The 20,531-nt window shown below is 40.1% G+C and overlaps 1 pseudogene; it reads left to right on the top strand.

The window, feature by feature from the left end:
* Nucleotides 1-318: 318 nt before the first annotated feature.
* On the top strand, nucleotides 319-19,496 carry LOC139848402 (aminopeptidase P1-like; annotated as a pseudogene).
* The last annotated feature ends 1,035 nt before the right edge of the window (nucleotides 19,497-20,531 follow it).

Genomic DNA, 20,531 nt, shown 5'->3' with positions numbered 1-20,531 from the left:
TTTTTAAAATAAAATGTCAACCAATATTATCCCTTATGATTGGATGTGGATTGTTTAATATGCATTTTAGGTTTTTGATGAAATGTTCAGATGACTAATTTTTTAGTTGGACTCTGTGATTCCAGGTTCATTAAACTAAATAACTTTAGTATTTACGTTCACTTAATACCTAAAACATATTATTAAATTGTTTCGTTTAAATAAACCCGTAGTTCTACGGGTCATTTCACTAGTTTTATTTTGGATAATCATATATATGTACACAACCTACAACTATGATGTTTTAAAGTGTTTATGTAATGCATGATATCCGAAAAGAATTCTCACTCCAACGGCCCAGCTGAAAATACATTTACATTTACATTTTTATCTTTATACGGAATACATAAATAATCCAGAAGAAAGTCGTAACTCATGAAATCATCTTCTTCTTCACTTCACCGATCAATCGATTTTGATAGTAAAACCCTAACAAGAAACTCAAAAAATGGCGGATACACTAGCTGCTATAAGATCGTTAATGGCGTCACACACTCCACCTCTCGATGCCCTAGTTGTTCCATCTGAAGATTAACATCAGTTTCCTACAATTTAAACCTATTTCCTCCAATTAATTATCAATTGGTTACTACAATACTTCATAGTTTGTATGCCTTCATGTTAATTGATCAGATGATCAATTTGTGCTTTTTTTTTTTTTTTTTAAATACTAATACTAATCGTGTGTGTTTGCTGATGATGTTACAGAGTGAGTATGTATCCGCTAGAGATAAGAGGCGTGCTTTCGTTTCTGGATTTACAGGAAGTGCTGGTTAGTTTTCCATGTATTTGATTGAAGTCTACTTGTTTAAGTTATTATCTTCTTGGCTGCTGGTTGTGTTTGAAAATGATGATGTATGCAATGAGGTCAGAAAGTAAATTCAAATCGTTGAATTTATATATGCGTGTACCGAACAATTTTATGTGGCTTTTTTTGTATACGATATTTCTACGGTTATCTGATTAGATGGTGTCATCTTATAATACTAATGTACTAGTATAATATGTGTATGTTTAGGTAGTATATAAAGTGCATAGTTGTGTATTTTAAGCAGAAATATGCTCTTGTCGTTACCTTTTTACTGTTTTGATGAAATATTTTTTACTCTAGGGTTGGCACTTGTAACAAAGAATGAAGCACTGTTATGGACGGATGGACGGTACTTTTTGCAGGCAGAACAACAACTAAGTGATCAGTGGAAGCTTATGCGTATGGGAGAAGACCCGTCCGTAGATTTATGGATATCCAGTGTGAGTCTTTTGTAATAACTCAATGTGATAAGTTCTAGTCGTTATCTATGTCCATCATATTTTGAATCTACTTTCAATCTCTTTTGTATTTGCATTCACAAACTGCAAAATGAAATGACCCAAAATAGGTGTCAAGAGACATGTTAAACTAAAGGATTAATAGGTATTTCTTGAAGACATTGGAATTATAAATCATAATTTGGGAAAAATTTATGTTGTTTCATTGCTTAATCATCATCTAGGAAATCTTCATCATAAGCTTCTCCAAGGCTTCGTAATCCTATGAAACAAAATGATATTGCCTACGTTAGAACTTTGGTGGTATAAGGGATGATATTGAAATTTTGGTAGCGCAAGTATTTCGAAGCTCTATTAGCATGTTGTTTAAGTTGTCACATGTGTAAAACACAATTATTACTTTGCAATTTTAGTAGCACGATCCTTCATGTTCTTTTCTTCAATTTTTTTGCGAGACAACATTACTTTGCCTATTATATTTGATGTTAAACTTCTCATTGCCATGTTAACAGAAACACAGAAATATAGTTAATTGTAATAAAACGTGGCTTAAATTGCAATGAGCAGATAAGTAATGCAAGCTTCACCGAACCCTAACTAAATATAAGTGTTAAATTGGTAAATGTTTAATACCTTTTGAGCCTCATGCATGTTGTGCGATCGTACACTTGCAGAAATGTCCAGCAAGTGTTTTCAACTTGGCACTCCGTTGAGCAAGTTGTGTCATTGTGTATGCAAAATTTAAGGGTATTAACGTTTAACCATAACATGGAGATGCAAAATTCTTACAGGCAACACTTCTAACAAAGACTATACTTTTCACACGGCTATTTGCTAGTTCCTCAACATTTTTTTTTTTTTTACTAAAGTTAGTATCTAATGTGTAAATTTAAGTGAAAATTTTCCTGACAAACAAGCAAAGAGCTCAGAAGGCGAAGAGTATAGTTTTCCTTAAAAGTGTTACATGTAATAATTTTGCTTATTCATGTTATAGTTAAATGTTAATGCCATTAAAATGTAGCATATACAGTGTTTGAACTTGCAAAACATTGAGTGTCAAGTTGAAAGTACTTGTTGAACTTTTCCGCTGTGTACTATCATACATTTTGAGGCATCGTAAGGTATTAAACATTTACCGATTTGTAATTTATGTTTAGTTAGGGTTTGGTAGGGATTGCATTACTTATCTGTTCATGCAATATAAGCCTCGCGTACTTTTATTACAAATACAATTAACTAATATATCATGGCAACTACCATTAGAATGTATGCAGAAGAGGAGAGGTTAAACATCGAATACAAAATGCAAAGTAAGATTGTCTTACACATGAATCGAAGGAAAGAATACGAATACTCGTGCTACCAAAATCTATAGATTCTATTATAATGCTAAAGTGATGACTAATGATTGAGTTTTACACTTGACAATCAAAACAACATACTAATAGAGCTCTAGAATACTTCTGCTACCAAAATTGCTGAACAGGAGCATGTTAAATCTTTCATTTTTAATATCATTTCTTATCTCCACCAAGGTTCTAACTTAGGCAGTGTCATTTGGTTTCATATGATCGCGATGCCTTGGGAAGCTTCTGATAAAGATTTCCCCGAGGATGATTAAACAATGAAACCACATTAACGTCTTCATGAAATACTTATTAATCCTTTAGTTTAACATGTCTCTTGATACCTATTTTAGGTCATTCCATTTTGTAATCTGTGCATGCAAATGCAAAAGAGTTTGAAGATAGATACAATACAAAATTATTAAATGATGACATAAATAACAACAAGAATGATAGACCTCATCAACGTTTTGGACAAGTTTATCACTGCAAAGGAAAAGGCAAAAGGCAGGGCATGAGTTTACAAGTCCGCGGACTGGATATTAATTTATTATTTTTATTATTTTATTAATATTAGAGTTGTAATTTAATGATTTAATAAGTATAAGTATTAGTCATCTATTTAAGGAGTCCCAGAGTTCGGAATTATTATGTGTATTTTGTGAGTCCGATCGGGAGATCACCTACTTGTCAAATTGTAGGCTTACTGTCAGGTTTTCTTATTGCTTTTGAGTGTTTTAATAATAATTCGATTAGCGTTCTTATCATAGAACTTATGACATCAAGTTAGTTTAAAATATTAATTGTTAGTGTTTTACCTTTACCCATTCACATCTTTTAACTGATGAAGTTCCTGTTTCCGTATCAGAATCTACCTCAAGATTCAGCTATCGGGATTGATTTCTGGTGTACATCAACCGAAACTGCATTGAAATGGAAGTCTTTGTTTGCGAAAAAGCTACAAAATTTAGTTCCCACAACCAAAAACTTGGTCGATGAAGTTTGGAAGGATCAACCTAAAGCTGAAATCAACCCCGTTCATGTGCATCCTTTGAAATTTTCGGGTCGTTCAGTTTCAGAAAAATTAAAGGATTTACGTGACAATCTCAAAAAAGAAAAAGCTCGTGGAATTATATTTACAACACTTGATGAGGTAAAACTATTGATTATTTTTTTTTTCAATTAGGTGCTGTTTGTTTTTAGATGTTTTGGTCTGAAGATCTGCGGACCATGTCTGTAATTTAAGATCTGGCCTTACAAGATGTGGCCTAAAGTTCTGTATCTTGCTGAATAATAAAGGCTATTTGTTTAATGTCCGCAAAATAACTTAATCCAACTTAATCCTGTGTGCAACACTTGGAAGCATATTTCTAAGTCTGCAAGGTTGCAGACAGAATTATACATTATTTTATCTTATGTCTTCGGAAAAACAAACAGTATGCAGTAAAAATGTTTGCGGACGTGCATACTTAAGACATAATATGATCAGCAGATCGATAAACAAACAACACCTTAATGTCTCTTCTACTTATTTGTTGATAAAAAAATTATCGGGATTTCGTTATTGTTGTGTGTTTTCAGGTTGTATGGCTATTCAATGTTCGTGGGAGCGATGTGTCGTATTCTCCCGTTGTTCATTCATTTGCTATTGAAACAATAAAGTCAGCTTTCTTTTATGTTGATGTAAGAAAGTTGTCATCTGAGGTAGGTTTGTGTTAAATCTAGTTTTCTATTATTTTTATATAAAGTAGTTTAGTTTTAGTATGCTGATGAAAATATTTGTTTCGTGTAGGTGAAATCTTATATGGAGGAAAATAATATCGTGGTTAAAGATTATAGTGATGTGAGTTCAGATGTGGCTTTACTTGCATCTAATCAGCTGACATCAGCAAATGGATCACAAAAAAATGGTACACATGAATTAGAAGATAATAATAATAGCCATAAGATTTGGGTTGATCTTCGTTGTTGTTTTTCGTTGTATTCAAAATTAAACCCTGACCTGGTCCTCCTACAACAGTCACCTTTGGCCCTTCCAAAATCTTTGAAGGTATCAGTTTTATATTTAGTATCTTAATCTTAATTTATAATTATAGTTAGTTATAAATTGTTGGAGATTATCAGTAGTTAAAAAGTTAAATTTTTTTTTTTTTTTTTTTTTGGAATTCTGTTGAGATGGAGGGGCTAAAAAATGCACATATTCGCGATGGTGCAGCTATTGTGCAATACTTTGCATGGCTCGATAAGCAGGTACGCCTTTAAACTTTGAGTATTAAGACCGTTGCATGTTTCTAGTTTAGGTCAGTATTTGCAAATTGGAGCGAATTGCATGAATTGGCTAAAAAATGCACGAATCATCCTTCAAAAGAATTAAATAGCACTAGACGTTGTCGTGTTTAATATTTTTGATCAGTATCGTCCTTCTAAACCCAAAAGAACGACCCTAATTCATTTTTGTTGACTAAAAGATACATACATACTTTTTTTTATTAATTTTGTTTTCTTGTTATATTTTGGTCCATTTTTGTAAATGTCAGTGTCTGATGGTATTGTTGTTGTGTTGCTTTAAAGTTTTTTGTCATGACAAATATGAGAAGATGGTGGCTGTCATTAAAGAGGAAACATGAAAATTTAAAGAATAAAAAAGGAATAATCGGTTAGAAAATTTAGTTTTTGATTACGAAAAATACTAATAAGGGTATGTTTCTCCTTTCAGGTCTAGAATGGTGGCAATTGATCAAAAATACTATATATGAGGACGTCTGATGTTATAAATTTTTCTGAGGGACGATCTGTATATTTTTGAGAAAACATGAGGACCATCCCTGCAATTTTCTCTTGTAAAATGTAATACAGAGTACATCTTAATTATATATATATATATATATATATATATATATATATATTTTTTTTTTTTTTATATTTGTTTCTACTTTGAACTGATCTCCGCCTTTCAACAAATGTTCAGATGCAGGAAATCTATGGTGCCTCTGGTTACTTCAAGGAGCCAGAAAGCCAAAATTCTAAAAAACAATCGTACGGTTATATTCTTATAACTCTGAGTTTGACTGGGTTTGACCAAGTTTGACCGAGATTTTACTCTTTTTGATCTGATCTTCTTGTTGTTCATTGTTGCAGGGGTGATGTGAAACTGACAGAAGTGTCCGTAAGTGATAAGCTTGAGGAGTTTCGTGCAACGAAAGAGGTAATTTATTTTTATCATGTTCTCATGCTTTTTTATTTTATTTTATTTTTGTGGTTTATAATTTTACTATCAATTTGTTGGTTTAAAATTAATATTAATATTAATGTTGATGTTGATGTGATTTATTATAGTAGCATTTTAGAGGGTTGAGCTTTCCTACTATTTCGTCTGTTGGTCCAAACGGTGTGCCGAACTTGTTCCCAATAGCATGCATCTTTGTGATTCCGATGCTCAGGTTTGTCTTTTTTTTTTTTTAGTTTTCTTGACTTATCGTTTTGCTTTTATTAAGCGACTGTATTTTATGCGGTATTCTTAAAAGTATTTGGATGGCACAACGGACATAACTCGGACTGTTCATTTCGGAAAGCCTTCTCAACATGAGAAAAGATGTTATACCGCTGTACGTTGGGCTTATTCTTTAGTTTTTAAACAAAATATCATGAATGGTCCCTGTGGTTTGTATCAGATATCACAGTTGGTTGGTGGTCCCTGTACTCTTTTTCTGTCATGGATGGTCCCGTGGTTTGCATTTTGAATCACCGATGGTCCCTGTGGTGCACATCCACAAGGACCATCCCTGACAAAAATATTCAAACCACAAGGACCATATCCTTGACGGAAGAAAAGTACAGGGACCACCTTTGATTTCTGATACAAATCACAGGGACCATTGGTGATAATTTGTCTAGTTTTTATACCATTTTAATTGTAAATATCAATATCAATATCAATATAAATTATCTATGATTGTTTTGCTGTTTTTATAAGTCGGCCAAGATGTTAATTGACTTGGTTCTAATCAGGTACTCAAAGGTCACATCGCTTTGGGTAACGCTCGTTTTCCAAACGGAACCACGGGTATGATTTATACCTTTATCCTTAAATTGTTTGTTCTCCAAGTTTAATTAGTAAGTGGAATTGATTTATTACTGTTTAATTCCATTTTGTATGATGATCATGCATATTTTAACAGAGGGGTTTTAACATGCTTGCTCAACGTAAAGGAGGGGTTTAAGGATCTTAGAACGTGGCTCTCCGGTCCGGCTACCGTGAATAACCCTGGCCGACATGATGATGTCGGCGGGGTGGCCAAGTGATTAAGTCCACCTTCGATGACGTCCGTCGATCAGAAGGCCCCAAGCAAGGTTGTAGGTACCAGTTAATAAAGAACTAACCTGTTAACCTTTAGAAGATGATAGAGGATGTAAGTTACGTAGGATGTGTGGTAGAAGATGGCTACGTAACGTGGTATGTTGCTAACGACGATTAGGGTTTGTATTTATAGGCAAACCCTAATTCTAGAACCGTCATAGGATAGTGATAATCGTTTCCATAACCAACTCCCCCGAATCACGGATATAATTATGGAAAAGATATTTGCTTGTTAGCTAAGCAACCGCCGTAAAGGGACCAGATACGGATCCGCATGCCGCATGACGCACCATAGCGCATGCCCGTGTGTATGTTACATGCGCATGCGGGCTGCGGTATCATTAAGTCCCCCCAGTTTGATGTTATATGACGCAAGTCATATGATATCAAACTATTAAGCGAAAAAGAGAAAACAAAAGGACGGCGAGCATTTAATGTCCTCGCGTGCGCCTCGATGCCATTAAATGCCTGTCACAATCGCAGAAGCCCATTCGGCTGACAAGACATAAAGTAACAGTGCTGCAGGCGCGTGCGAACCACGCGCGTGTTCGTAATCATTCTTAACTGACACCACGCGCGATCAGCAAATGCTACCCGTCGATTGCATTACACGTGTATGGCCACGATCACACCATTCCAACCCACGCTCCCCCAATCTTGCCTATAAATAGCCCCAAATCACACACATTTTCACTTTTCCGGTGTCAAGCTTCCCAAATACGCTCTCGCCTCCAAATCCTATCAATTCCGATCAACTCCGTCATATTCCGATCGTCATTTAAAGGTCAGTCGTTCTCCATTCATCTAAAAATGACCAAAGCTAATGAAACTTTCGTAGAGAATGTAGAGTCCAACATAGGCCAGAAAAACATCGACCACTTAGTTAAGCAATACCCCCCTCTAGCGGGTTACAATCCGGTACCACCACTGCCTAGCCAGCGAGCCCATCAGCCACCAGAGAATAAGGTGGCGATCTACGAACATGCTTTTAAGCATGGTAATTTTAGGGTTCCACCCTCCGACTTCTTTTTAGGCGTACTAGATCATTTCAAAGTAGGGCTAGGGCAATTGCACCCGTATGCTATAGGCAAAATCGTTCTATTCGAGATGTGGTGTGTTGCACTCAACACAGTACCATTGGTGAAGGTTTTTTGCCACCTATTCCGCTTAGCCAACCACCATAAATCTTGGTTCACCTTCTTCGCACGCCAAAATTTCACAAAAACCCCGAAATCGAATGCGGGAAGTTGGAAAGAAACTTTTTTCTTCGTCGACCAGACCGTAGTAGGCACTGGCTTCCCGCAGACGCTCATTTGGTGCGAGAAGGTAGAAAAAGATGTGAACAAGTTGCCAGCGTTGGATGACGAGGAGAAAAAGTTGTTGAAGCAGTGCGTCAACGCACAACTGGTGCACCGTTCGTATGGTAATGTTATGCTGCGGTTGGGGAAGATCTCCGCGTATTGGCCTTGGGAGGATGTGCGGCCGGCCATAGTTGGCCCCGATGGAAAGGGTAGGAATAGCATAAACGCGTACTTACATAAATTTTTGTATATTTTCTAACGCAGGCGTTTATTGTTTGCAGAGATGAGGATGAAGAAGGTGCTTACCGCGGAGGAGATTGCTGAGATCTCTTTCCGCAAGCAGGATGTGGACAAACAGCTAGAGCAGGCAGCTGCTAGCGAACATGTGGAGGAAACGCCGGCGGAGTCAGGCAATAAACGCAAGGCGGCTGGGACGTCCGAGGCTCAGAAGAAGAAGAAGATGACTCCTAAGCAGCTGGAGGACATGCGCAACGACAATTTTGTTGCCATCGAGCCGCGGTCCGCAGACCTACCTCCCCCCATTAATGGTGAGCGTTTATTTTTTCGCATGTATACCGCGTAGAAAAATCTGCGTATTAATCTGAGTATTTTGCAGAGCATGTGGAGGAGACGCAGCCAACAACACCGCGGGTCAACCCCGAGCTGGAGGCCACTGCCACATCCAAAGACAAGGCGATACCCGTCGAGTCTGACTCTACATTACCTCCTCCGCAAGGCAGCTTCCGTGTTGCCAACCTCCGCCAACTTTGCCAGTCCTCCGCAGAAAATGCTGCGGAGCAATCTGCATTCTTGCAGCAAATCTTCCCAGCAGAGTTCCGCGAGCAACTGGCCGCACTGCCGTTCAACCAGGCGCTCAACGCCTTTGTCCAGAACGGGCTGGTATTCTTTGGGATGTTTGCGGATCAAGCCCGTCGATCCTCCAGCCTATACGATGTTGCACTGCGCAGAGAGGTGGAGTTGGGTTTGCTGCAGGCGGGTGTAGATCAGGTCAAGAAGGACAGGGACGCTGCTGAGGAGGCCCGCAAAGCTGTTGAATTGACTGCGGCTGAAACCAAGACCCTCTTGATTCAAGAAAGAAAAAAGAATCAAGAGCTTGTGGGTGCGGTTGATCAGGCAAAGGGGGAAACTGAGCGAGTGAGGCTGGAGTTGGAAAAGGTGACGAGGGAGAGGGACGATGCGGTTACCAACCGCGAGCTGGCCGAGGCAGATATGACAAAGCTGCGCACCGCACTCCCCGCAATTGCGCAGAAAGTGATGGACTCCGAGCCCGTGTCCGACCGGTTTAATGCCTATGTCGATGCGGTCAAGGACCATGAGGTGAACAAGGCTGTGCGGGAAGTGATCCAGGCATGCGGCCTAACTCCACCGTTCCCCGACATTGTCCAAAAGAAATTAAAGGAGGGAACGGCCGCGGCGCTGCTGGAGGCGGAAGAGGCAATCAAGTCCATCCCTATCCCTTTGATCAATGCGTTTGCGGCTGACCCGACGATGCCGCTTGATGGGTTTTTGAAGGAGGATTACTAGGGTAGTTTGTGCCGTAAGCCCTAATCTTAGGCAGGTAATTGTAAATGTATTTTGGAGCCCTAAGTCCCATGTTGGGCAGGCATGTGAAACAATTACTTATGTAATAATTTATTTGGATGTGTATATATGTTTGTCTGTTATGCATGCGTGATGTCCTTGTTTATATATCGCGAATCAAAACAAATTATGAACCGCATGCGCATGCGCATAGTTAACCACAACTTATGCGTATGCGGATGGTACTGCGTAAAATAAACCAATATTTTAACTTACCTTTAATAATTTAGACTCAAAAGCTACTGCGCTATTGCTTTGTCATGTACTAGAGGTGCACTATTAGTTGTATGGTAAGCAAACGCAACTAAAAACAAACCAATGTTTTTATGCTTAGGAGTTCCTCAAGCAAACCAACGCGAGAGCGATTACGCACAAGCAAACCAATGCTTGTATTTTTTTTTTAAGTCGACTTTGCAGCCATCTAGTCTGCGTGGCGCTTGGCTAGGGGAAAACCAATTCCCTTCGCCTGCCGTTATTGTCTAGCCTTGTAACCAAACAGGCTTCTGCCGCACGGGGGCTAGAGGACACCCCTTAAGTAGGCAGGAACCGCATACAAAAAATATAAATGGACAACAAAAGTATGCGCATGTAATTATTTTTATTTGGCATTAATTATGATTACAACTGCGACATATCCGAAAGGATGAAAAATACAAAAAATAATGTGCTAAACACATTGGAGTGATCAAGTCCATCTAGCTACATGTAACATTTTTTCAATAACGTCGCATGCCAAGTGCGTTTCACAGGTTTGCCATCTAATGTCTCTAGATGGTATGCCCCGGTGTTGCTTGCTTTTGCTACCCTGTATGGGCCCTCCCAACGAGGTCCCAGTTTCCCAGTATCTTCCGCATGACTTGCATCGTTCTGGCGCCAAACCAAATCACCGCACTTATAAGTGCGTGAACGCACACGCTGATTGTAATACTTTGCGATTTTCTGCTTGTTATTTGCTTCGTTAACAGCCGCAGAGAGTTTGCGTTCTTCAAGCAGATTAAGATTTTCCCGCAGAGCTTCAGAGTTATTTTGCTCATCAAAGTTTTGTATGCGGAACGTTGGTACCCCAATCTCTGCGGGTACAACAGCTTCTGACCCATAAACCAAACTAAACGGAGTCTCACCAGTGCTTGCTTTGGTGTGGTTCTATGCGCCCATAAAACCTTTGGAAGCTCATCCACCCAACCAACGCGGTCATGACCCAACCTTGCCTTGATTCCAGCAACTATATCTCGGTTGGTAACTTCGCACTGGCCATTCGCCTGCGGATGCGCAACTGAAGTAAAAGTTTGCTTAATATTAAGCTCCGCACACTAACTGCGAAAAGGATCGCCGGCAAATTGTGTACCGTTATCACTAACAATTTCATTGGGTATGCCGAATCGACAGACAATGTCTTCCCATACAAAATTCCGCACTCTTTTCCCTGAAATTGTTGCCAGCGGTTTCGCTTCGACCCACTTCGTGAAGTAATCGATTGCAACAATTAAGAATTTGACATTTCCTGCGTGTGCAGAGTATGCGTAAGATAATGACGTAAGTAGCATATTTAGCAAATGAATGGCAATATTACCTTGGCCTTTGGGGAATGGTCCGACTATGTCGATCGCCCATTTGCAGAATGGCCATGGTGAGGAGACCGGTATCATTGGATGCGCAGGTGCTCTGCTGATAGGTGCATGTATTTGGCATGATTCACATTGCTTGACAATACGCGCCGTGTCTGCGTACATAGTAGGCCAATAATAACCTAACCGCATGATTTTTGACACAATGGACCTGTGTCCCGAATGAAGGGCGCATGCACCCTCATGCACCTCGCGTATAACTTCCTCTGCCTCTTTCGGACCTATGCACCTTAAATGCGGTCCCAAATAGTTTTTTCGATACAAGACGTCACCCTCAAGGGCATAAAGCGGTGCCTTTGTGCGGACTTTCTTCGCATCAGGGGTGAAGTGCCGTCCCGTAAAAAAGCGATGATGGGCGTCATCCACGTTGGGCTTGATTCCTCAACCGGTGCCACTAGAGGCATCATGACAATAGATTTTGCGTTGAGTTCCTCTATTAGAATTTTCTTACCCATATGATCAAAAGCCAAGGCAGCTAGTTTGCTTAGCGCATCCGCCTTCTTATTTTGCCCCCGCATTACGTGCGAGATTTGAAAAGCCTCGAACTGGTCAGCGAGATTATGAACAAGCGATAAATATTGCTGCATAGCAATGTCGTGCGCTTCGAAGTCTCCGCAAACTTGATTGCATACTAGCTTTGAATCCACGTAAGCGTGCAAGATTTTAACATTTAACTTATGCGCGATGCGCATACCTGCTAGCAGAGCCTCATACTCTGCTTCATTGTTTGTGACAGCAAAATTAAACCGCAGTGCGTACGTATGTTCCTCACCGCCTGGACCTGTCAAAATTACACCTGCGCCTGCGCCAGATGCGCTACACGCACCATCGGTGTATAATTCCCATAGTGATAGAACAGGTGCGGGCGGATCTTGATGTTCTGCTGACGCTTCGACATCCGCAGGTATTTCTGCTAGGTAGTCAGCAAGTATTTGACCCTTAACCGCACTGCGAGAAGAAAAGTTTATTTCATGTTCTCCCAATTCGACTGCCCACTTGGCCATTCGGCCAGAAATCTCGGGCTTGTACAGTACCTGAATGAAATAAAATGATTGCGTTAGTCAATGCGGTAACCCCGGTCATTGCCGCAAAGTAATCATGTACCAACCTGTTTGATTGGCTGATCAGTTAGAACCACAATCGGATGTGCTTGAAAGTATCGGCGCAAACGCCGCGCTGTATGGACAAGCGCATATACTAGCTTCTCTATTGGCGAGTAGTTTACTTCGCTTGATGTCAGCGTCTTGCTTACGAAGTAGACCGGCATTTGCGTCTGAGAAAACCTCAGCGTTAAAGTTCTGCGAAATAAATAATGCAAGTAAATTGATAGGTTACCTTTTCGCGGTCTGCGATGAGAACTGAACTGATTGCTTCCTTTGATGCCGCAAGGTACAGCGTTAACGTCTCCCCAGGGACTGGCGCAGTAAGTGTTGGTAACTCTGCAAGCACCTTTTTTATCTCCTGAAAGGCTGATTCTGCTTCCTGAGTCCAGACAAAATCCTTTTTCTTCAAACAGTTTTTCAAAGTGTTAAAGAATGGTAGCTGACGCTCTGCGGCTTTTGACAAAAACCGCGTGATTGCTGCGAGCTTCCCAGTGAGACTCTGCACATCTTTCTTTGTTTTCGGAGATGGTAAATTATCAATAGCTTCAATCTTTTTGGGATTAGCCTTGATACCCCGCGCTGTCACCACATGGCCTAGAAACTTGCCTTCCTCCTCTCCAAAGCTACATTTAAGCGGATTAAGCTTCATGTTGATCCTTCGCAGAGACGCAAACGTTTCTAGGATGTCTGCGAGCATGTCTTCTTCGGTGTTGCTTTTGATTACCAAGTCATCGACATACGCTTCAAGATTTCTGCCAATTTGAGGCTTGAATGCTGCGTCAATTACACGCTGATAGGTCGCGCCCGCGTTCTTCAAGCCGAAAGGCATCTTTGTGTAACAATAAATACCCTGCGGCGTATGAAAAGCAGTCTTGTCTTCGTCTTCCGCAGCCATTAGAATTTGGTGATAACCTTTGTATGCGTCTAGAAAGCACTTATATCTGAATCCAGACAAAGATTCAACCTTCCAGTCTATCTCCGGGAGAGGGTAATTGTCTTTAGGACATGCTTTGTTAATGTCTTTAAAATCAACGCACATTCGCCAGTTACCATCAGCCTTTTTCACCAACACCGGATTGGCAACCCATGTTTGATAACGCACTTCGCGTAGAATGTTTGCTTTGACAAGGTTGTCTACTTCTGCGCATAGCCAATCACTGCGGTCTAAAGCCATATGCCGCTTCTTTTGTCTAACAGGTGTGAGCGATGGATTAACATTCAATTTATGTTCCGCAATGTCCCGCGGGACACCTGTCATATCTGATTCGCGCCATGCGAAAACATCTGCGTTTGCGGACAATATACCATGTAACTTAGCCTTGGTTTCAGCTGATAAACCTGCGCCGATTTTTATACGCTTATCTGGATGCAAGCGATTAGCAATGACCGCACTGCTTGCAATCTGCTCCCCGACGCTAGGGATGTTAATTTGCACAACTGACGCACATATCTCAATCGTTTGATGTGACGCCATTGTGGCAACTCCTCCCTTAGTAGGAAACTTAATCAAACCGTGCACTACCGAAGGTATGATGTTAAAACGCCGTATGAAATTTCTTCCCAGTAGCGCATTATATCGCGAAGTCGAGCGAACCACATAAAAGTCAACTAATTCGTTCCTTATTAACTGCGGATTCTTGTCATCTTCGAGCTCTATTAATAACTCTATCCGTCCCACGGGCCATGAGCTTTCTCCGGAAAAACCAGACAGCGTGATATCAGACGGACGTAGCTGCGCCTTCACGTGTGCGGGAAGAAATTGATAGCAATGCTCGTACATAATGTCAACGCCGCTCCCAGTGTCGACATGCATGCGCTTGACCTGCACCCCGCAAGAAGGAATGCGGCACTTGATAATGATAGGTTCATTCACCCTGTCAATTGACATCACAGGAGGGAAAGTGATTGGAAGAAGTTCCCAATCCTGATGATCGTTATACTTTCTTCGCTGACCTAATTTCTCTGCGTCAACCATGTTAATGGTTAAATCAGCATTTTTGGCCTTATCCACTTTCTGCCACGCGAAGGTTTTAGTTTTTGACCCCTCTTCTGCGGCTTTCCCTTTATCTTTCTTTGGCGGTTTGAGGTGATCCAACTTACCCGCACGGAGCGCCTCCAGTACCCGTTCCATCAAGTTTTTACACCTATTCGTATCGTGCCCGTAATCATCGTGAAATTCACAATACTTTGTCTTATCCCGCTTACCAAATTCTGTAAGCGGAGTTGGGACCGCGAAGGTCGCGCATACTGGCTCCGTCGCCAAAATTTCTTTGGGCGTTTTGGATAAGCTTTTAAGAAGCGCATAGTTCTGATTGTTGATGCCGCGCTGATTATTGCTTCGATAATTGCCATTAGATCTCCCCTTTTCACTTCTGATAGGACCGCCACTATGGTAACGCCCGCGAGAATTATTTCCGCGGTTTTGATCTCGTGAGCGGTCATCATCATCCTTTTTTTCATTTCGCGAGCTGCTTGTGGGAACATCGTTATCTTCGCCACTCCGCATATAATCGTGACATTCTTTAAGCGCCTCAGCGTAAGTTGTTGGCACCGTATGACGCAAACGCTTGACTAGCGTTGGGTGCCGTTCTGAATTGATGCCATGTATGAGTCCTGATATCTGTTGTTCTGGCTTGAGATCTGGAATGCGCAAACATTCATTAGTATACCTTGTGAGATACTCTCCCAAAGATTCCTTGGATTTCTGTGTAATATCATGGCATTCAATGTGAGTGCGCTTGCGTGGTCTTTGATTCTGATACTGCAATAAAAACTTTGTTCGCAGATCCATGAATCCGGCAATACTGCCCGCCGGGAGTTTATTGAACCATTCGCGAGCAATGCCCTGCAAGGTCATTGGAAATATTTGGCACACAACCGGATCCACCCAACCTTGAGTGCGCATTGCACCCTCAAAGCGCTGTAAAAAGTCATCCGGATCGGACAAACCATTGTAAGTACCTAGCGTACCAGGTATCTTTGGTGCTGCTGGAAACGGATATGCAGTTATGTGCGGAGGAAATTTGTCAAAAGTAGTCGGTAGCTCGAAAGGTGGTTTAACAGGATCCCCTTTTAAACCCGCAAAGAAACGCCGCATCATGTCCTGAACGAAGTCAGGCTGCGAAAATAAGTGAACCATGTCAGGGGGTGCGGCCTGCATAAATTGCCCTGCAAGATTAGCCTGCCCCTGAATATTTTGCCAAGGTTGACCCTGCATCTGCGGATATACCCACGGCTGCGGTGTTGGAAAAGAGGGATTACTTGAAGATGCCGAATACACAGGTTGTAAGGGGAGCGAGACCTGTGGCGCAGATGCCTGCGAAAACTGAGGATACACACTCAAGAGCCCAACCGTTTGCGCTGTGCTTTGTTGTTGCGCTGTTATTGGCGCTCAATGAGAGTTTGCGTCTGGAATGACACCAAATCCCCAGCTGTTAAGTAACGCCTGCGCATCCGCAGGGGTTAAGAATTGAGAAACTGGGCGCGGTGGTTGCCAAGGTTGCAGGGGTGTAAACGACGAGTTTTGCTGAATAGTCTGCGTCTGCAGAGGTATCGAAACAGTGGTACTGTAAATAGGTACCTGGCCGCAGCAAACTACATGCGGTCCCATGGTTTCGCCACCAGCGTTTATCGGGATAACACTTGGATCCACCGATGAAAAATCCAACCGCGTGGTTGTGACTGGTGAGTTTGCTCTTGGCGGTGTAACCCCATCCGGATATTTCGGCTTAAACCGCTGAAAGGGTTCGCCGGATACAGGTGGGGGGGGGTACATTGTGTACCCTGCTTGAGCAGCCGCCTCCGTAGTCAAAACTGGCGTTTGCTGACTACCAGACGGCGCGTGTTGAATTGCTGTTTGAGTATGCTCCGATGATTCCTCGGAAGTCATGATACTGTTAAAAAGAAAAAATTCAAAAAATTCTGTAAATAGCGAATCATAATTCAAAACCTAAAAAGAAAGAACAATTAAACAGTTTTGAATTAATTCGACTCTCAATGAAAGCACCACTTGATCATGCATATTTTAACCGAGGGGTTTTAACATGCTTGCTCAACGTAAAGGAGGGGTTTAAGGATCTTAGAACGTGGCTCTCCGGTCCGGCTACCGTGAATAACCCTGGCCGACATGATGATGTCGGCGGGGTGGCCAAGTGATTAAGTCCACCTTCGATGACGTCCGTCGATCAGAAGGCCCCAAGCAAGGTTGTAGGTACCAGTTAATAAAGAACTAACCTGTTAACCTTTAGAAGATGATAGAGGATGTAAGTTACGTAGGATGTGTGGTAGAAGATGGCTACGTAACGTGGTATGTTGCTAACGACGATTAGGGTTTGTATTTATAGGCAAACCCTAATTCTAGAACCGTCATAGGATAGTGATAATCGTTTCCATAACCAACTCCCCCGAATCACGGATATAATTATGGAAAAGATATTTGCTTGTTAGCTAAGCAACCGCCGTAAAGGGACCAGATACGGATCCGCATGCCGCATGACGCACCATAACGCATGCCCGTGTGTATGTTACATGCGCATGCGGGCTGCGGTATCATTATATGATTACAGTTTTATCTTGAACTGAAATTGTTACTAATTTTAGTTCTCTCATATTAGGTCATTCGCTTGACGTTCTTGCTCGTGTCCCGTTTTGGTCATATGGTCTTGATTATAGACACGGAACTGGTCACAGGATTGGGTCGTACTTAAATGTACATGAAGGCGAGTTAACAACACCATATATCTATCCATATATACATTTCCTTATAATAAGAGATTAAAATTTTGCACTAATTTCTTCATCATCATCATCATCATCATCATCATCATCATCATCATCATCATCATCATCATCATCATCATCATCATCATCATCATCATCATCATCATCATCATCATCATCATCATCATCATCATCATCATCATCATCATCATCATCATCATCATCATCATCATCATCATCATCATCATCATCATCATCATCATCATCATCATCATCATCATCATCATCATCATCATCATCATCATCATCATCATCATCATCATCATCATCATCATCATCATCATCATCATCATCATCATCATCATCATCATCATCATCATCATCATCATCATCATCATCATCATCATCATCATCATCATCATCATCAATAATAATAATAAAATATGCTAAATATACAGGTCCACATTCTATTAGCTTCAGACCTGGTTTGAGTGTTCTACTACAAGCTTCAATGACCGTAAGAGATGGTACGTATTTCATCAACCCGGAATTACTCGGCGAGTTCTCGGCGCATACTCAGTTTTTGCAACTCAGGGAGTACTCGGTCAAAATGGTCAAACCTGGTCAAACTTGGTCAAACTCGGGCTAAACTCGGAATGACTCAAAAAATTGGTCCAAATTCGTTCAAAACTCGGGATTTACTCGGAAAAATTGGTCAAAACTCGGTGAAACTCAGTAAAAGTCAAACTTGGTCAAAACTCGGCCAAATTTTGCCCAACTCGGCCTACACTCGGAATGAATCGAAAAATTGGTCAAAATTTGTTCAAAACTCGATTAAAACTCGCGATCACTCGGAAAATAGGTCAAACATTGGTCAAACTCAGTCAAAGTCAAACTTGGTCAACATCCGAGTACTTCCCGAGTTTCAGAGTACTCCCTAAAAAGTCCCAACAGAATAATCCCCGAGCAGCGAATTTTGCAACCTTGATTGCATCACTTTGAATCTTACTCATTTTTGAAATCAGCTTAAGAGGATAAATACTAATTATGCTTAATATAACAGTAAATAGCTTCTAATTCTCTTTCAAGATTTTAATGTTATGACTTAGTTTTTAGAACCTGGTTATTATGAAGATGGCAAGTTCAACGTGCTTATAATCAAAGAGTCAGCAACACAGTTCAACTTTGCTAACAAAGGTTACTTGGAATTCGAGCACATAACATGGGTGAGTTTGCCGAGTACTCGTATTCTTTTAATTATACTTATTTATCATAAATATGATTGTTAGAATTAGATTAAATTCTTGGATAAAATAATATGAGATTTTATGCACTGTAAAATGATTAAACCATCTTTTTTTTTTTTTTTTTACCTGTGTGAAATCATTAGATAAAACATAACCCTGGTCAGTTGGGTCGAAATGACCACCTTTAGTTACAGTTCAGTATGATTGTTATTTGTTCAGGCACCGTATCAGAAAAAGCTGATTGACGTAAGCCTTTTGCTACCGGAAGAAATAAAATGGGTGAACAACTATCATGCAAAATGTAGACACATTTTGGCACTGTATCTAAATGAATCCGAAAAGGCATGGTTGAAAAAGTAAATAACAATTTGCAGGATTTAACTCTTCGATGATCTATCTGCAGTGTCCCTTAATACGTCTTCGTAAAACTGTATATCTTGATTATGGGCGTGTTTATCTGTTCATCTTGTATTGTGGAGTGGTTTTGTAACTGTCTCTTTTTGCTTAATTCTTGATCAAGCGTGTTACGGCTTGAGTGCAGACAGGGATAGGGATGTATTTGTAGATTGATCGTTCGCTCTTCGATATTCTTGCTGACCTGATCTGCGGTCTGGTTATCAGGGTTCGCTGCTTTAACAATCCACATATGAAGTTCAATTCCGTAGGAAGTTCGAGTTGATTCTAATGAGTCTGTAGTGTGAGAAAGTTTGTGAGAAAGTACAATAGTGTCAGTGTACTAGTCTCATGATTAGGTTTTTCAACCTCCGTCTCTTATTTATTGTCTATTATTCTTTTTTGAGTTCTAAATTAATTGTAAATATCTATAAACCGATGATAACAAGTTTTGGGGACAGTCTCGCGCTGCGGCGGCGTACCCTTTATTTTTCATACAGCTTTTCGTTCTACACAACTTATGTTTTAAATTAACTACTTAAACGTTAATAACACTAGCGAAATCAAAAAGAAAATATTTTTCAAATCAATAAATAAAATTAACAAAATTTGAATATTCTTGTTATTTAATAGAGAGTAAAGTTGTGAGTAGAAAACAAATTACCCTTGTCATAGTTAATTTTCTTTTATTTTTCACGTGAATTTTTCTTACCTGCATCTGCTGCAGTACTTCTTCCTCATCTTTCAATTAATTCATAAAAAAAATATATTACGACACCTACATCGAATCTTTCTTTTTCTCTTGAACTATACGGCTATACCGACATAAATACATAATAATTGATACAAAATTTGAATTAACTATATTTCTAAAACACATCCATTTTGTAAAATTAATTTCCTTGATGGAAAAACTGCTGTGAATGTGATAGCGTCGGAATGAAAAACACATATCCAGATTCGAAAGATAAAGTATAGAAAATTACAGGAAGAGACAAAAAAATAAAAGCGTGTGGATTTTCGGAAGTGTATTTTCGGAATTATATATTAAATAAGTTAAAATAAAAGGGTATTTTCGGAAGTGTGACAAAAAAATGGTGGAATTACATAAAAGAGTGGATTTATCAACTCTCAATGTATAATGTATGTATGTAAGACAAAAAAAATAGTTAAAAAATAAGAGGTAAAAAATGTAAAGTAAAAATAAGAGGTATAATCACTGTTGTAAACGGCATCCGTTGCTTCCGTTGCGACGCCCATTGCGGCATTTTGGCGACTTAACCGTTTCGACCCCGTCCCGTTTTCTTATAAGCCGGTCAACGGTCAAAAGTCAGGTCAAATGCAGGAAAAATTGGGTCAACGCCGGTCAAAAGTCATACATTCTGTTAAAATCGGTCATAAGTCGGTCAAATCAATCAAAATTGACTTAGTTAAGTATTCCATTTTGTATTATATTAACGCTAATAGCAATTATAGGTACAAACTTGTCAATGAAGGTTTTTTTAGCTCTAAAATTTGTATAAATATATA

Source organism: Rutidosis leptorrhynchoides, chromosome 5 (genome assembly GCF_046630445.1).
Source record: "Rutidosis leptorrhynchoides isolate AG116_Rl617_1_P2 chromosome 5, CSIRO_AGI_Rlap_v1, whole genome shotgun sequence".
Classification (NCBI taxonomy): domain Eukaryota; kingdom Viridiplantae; phylum Streptophyta; class Magnoliopsida; order Asterales; family Asteraceae; genus Rutidosis; species Rutidosis leptorrhynchoides.
This window is presented reverse-complemented; position numbering and strand designations above follow the sequence as displayed.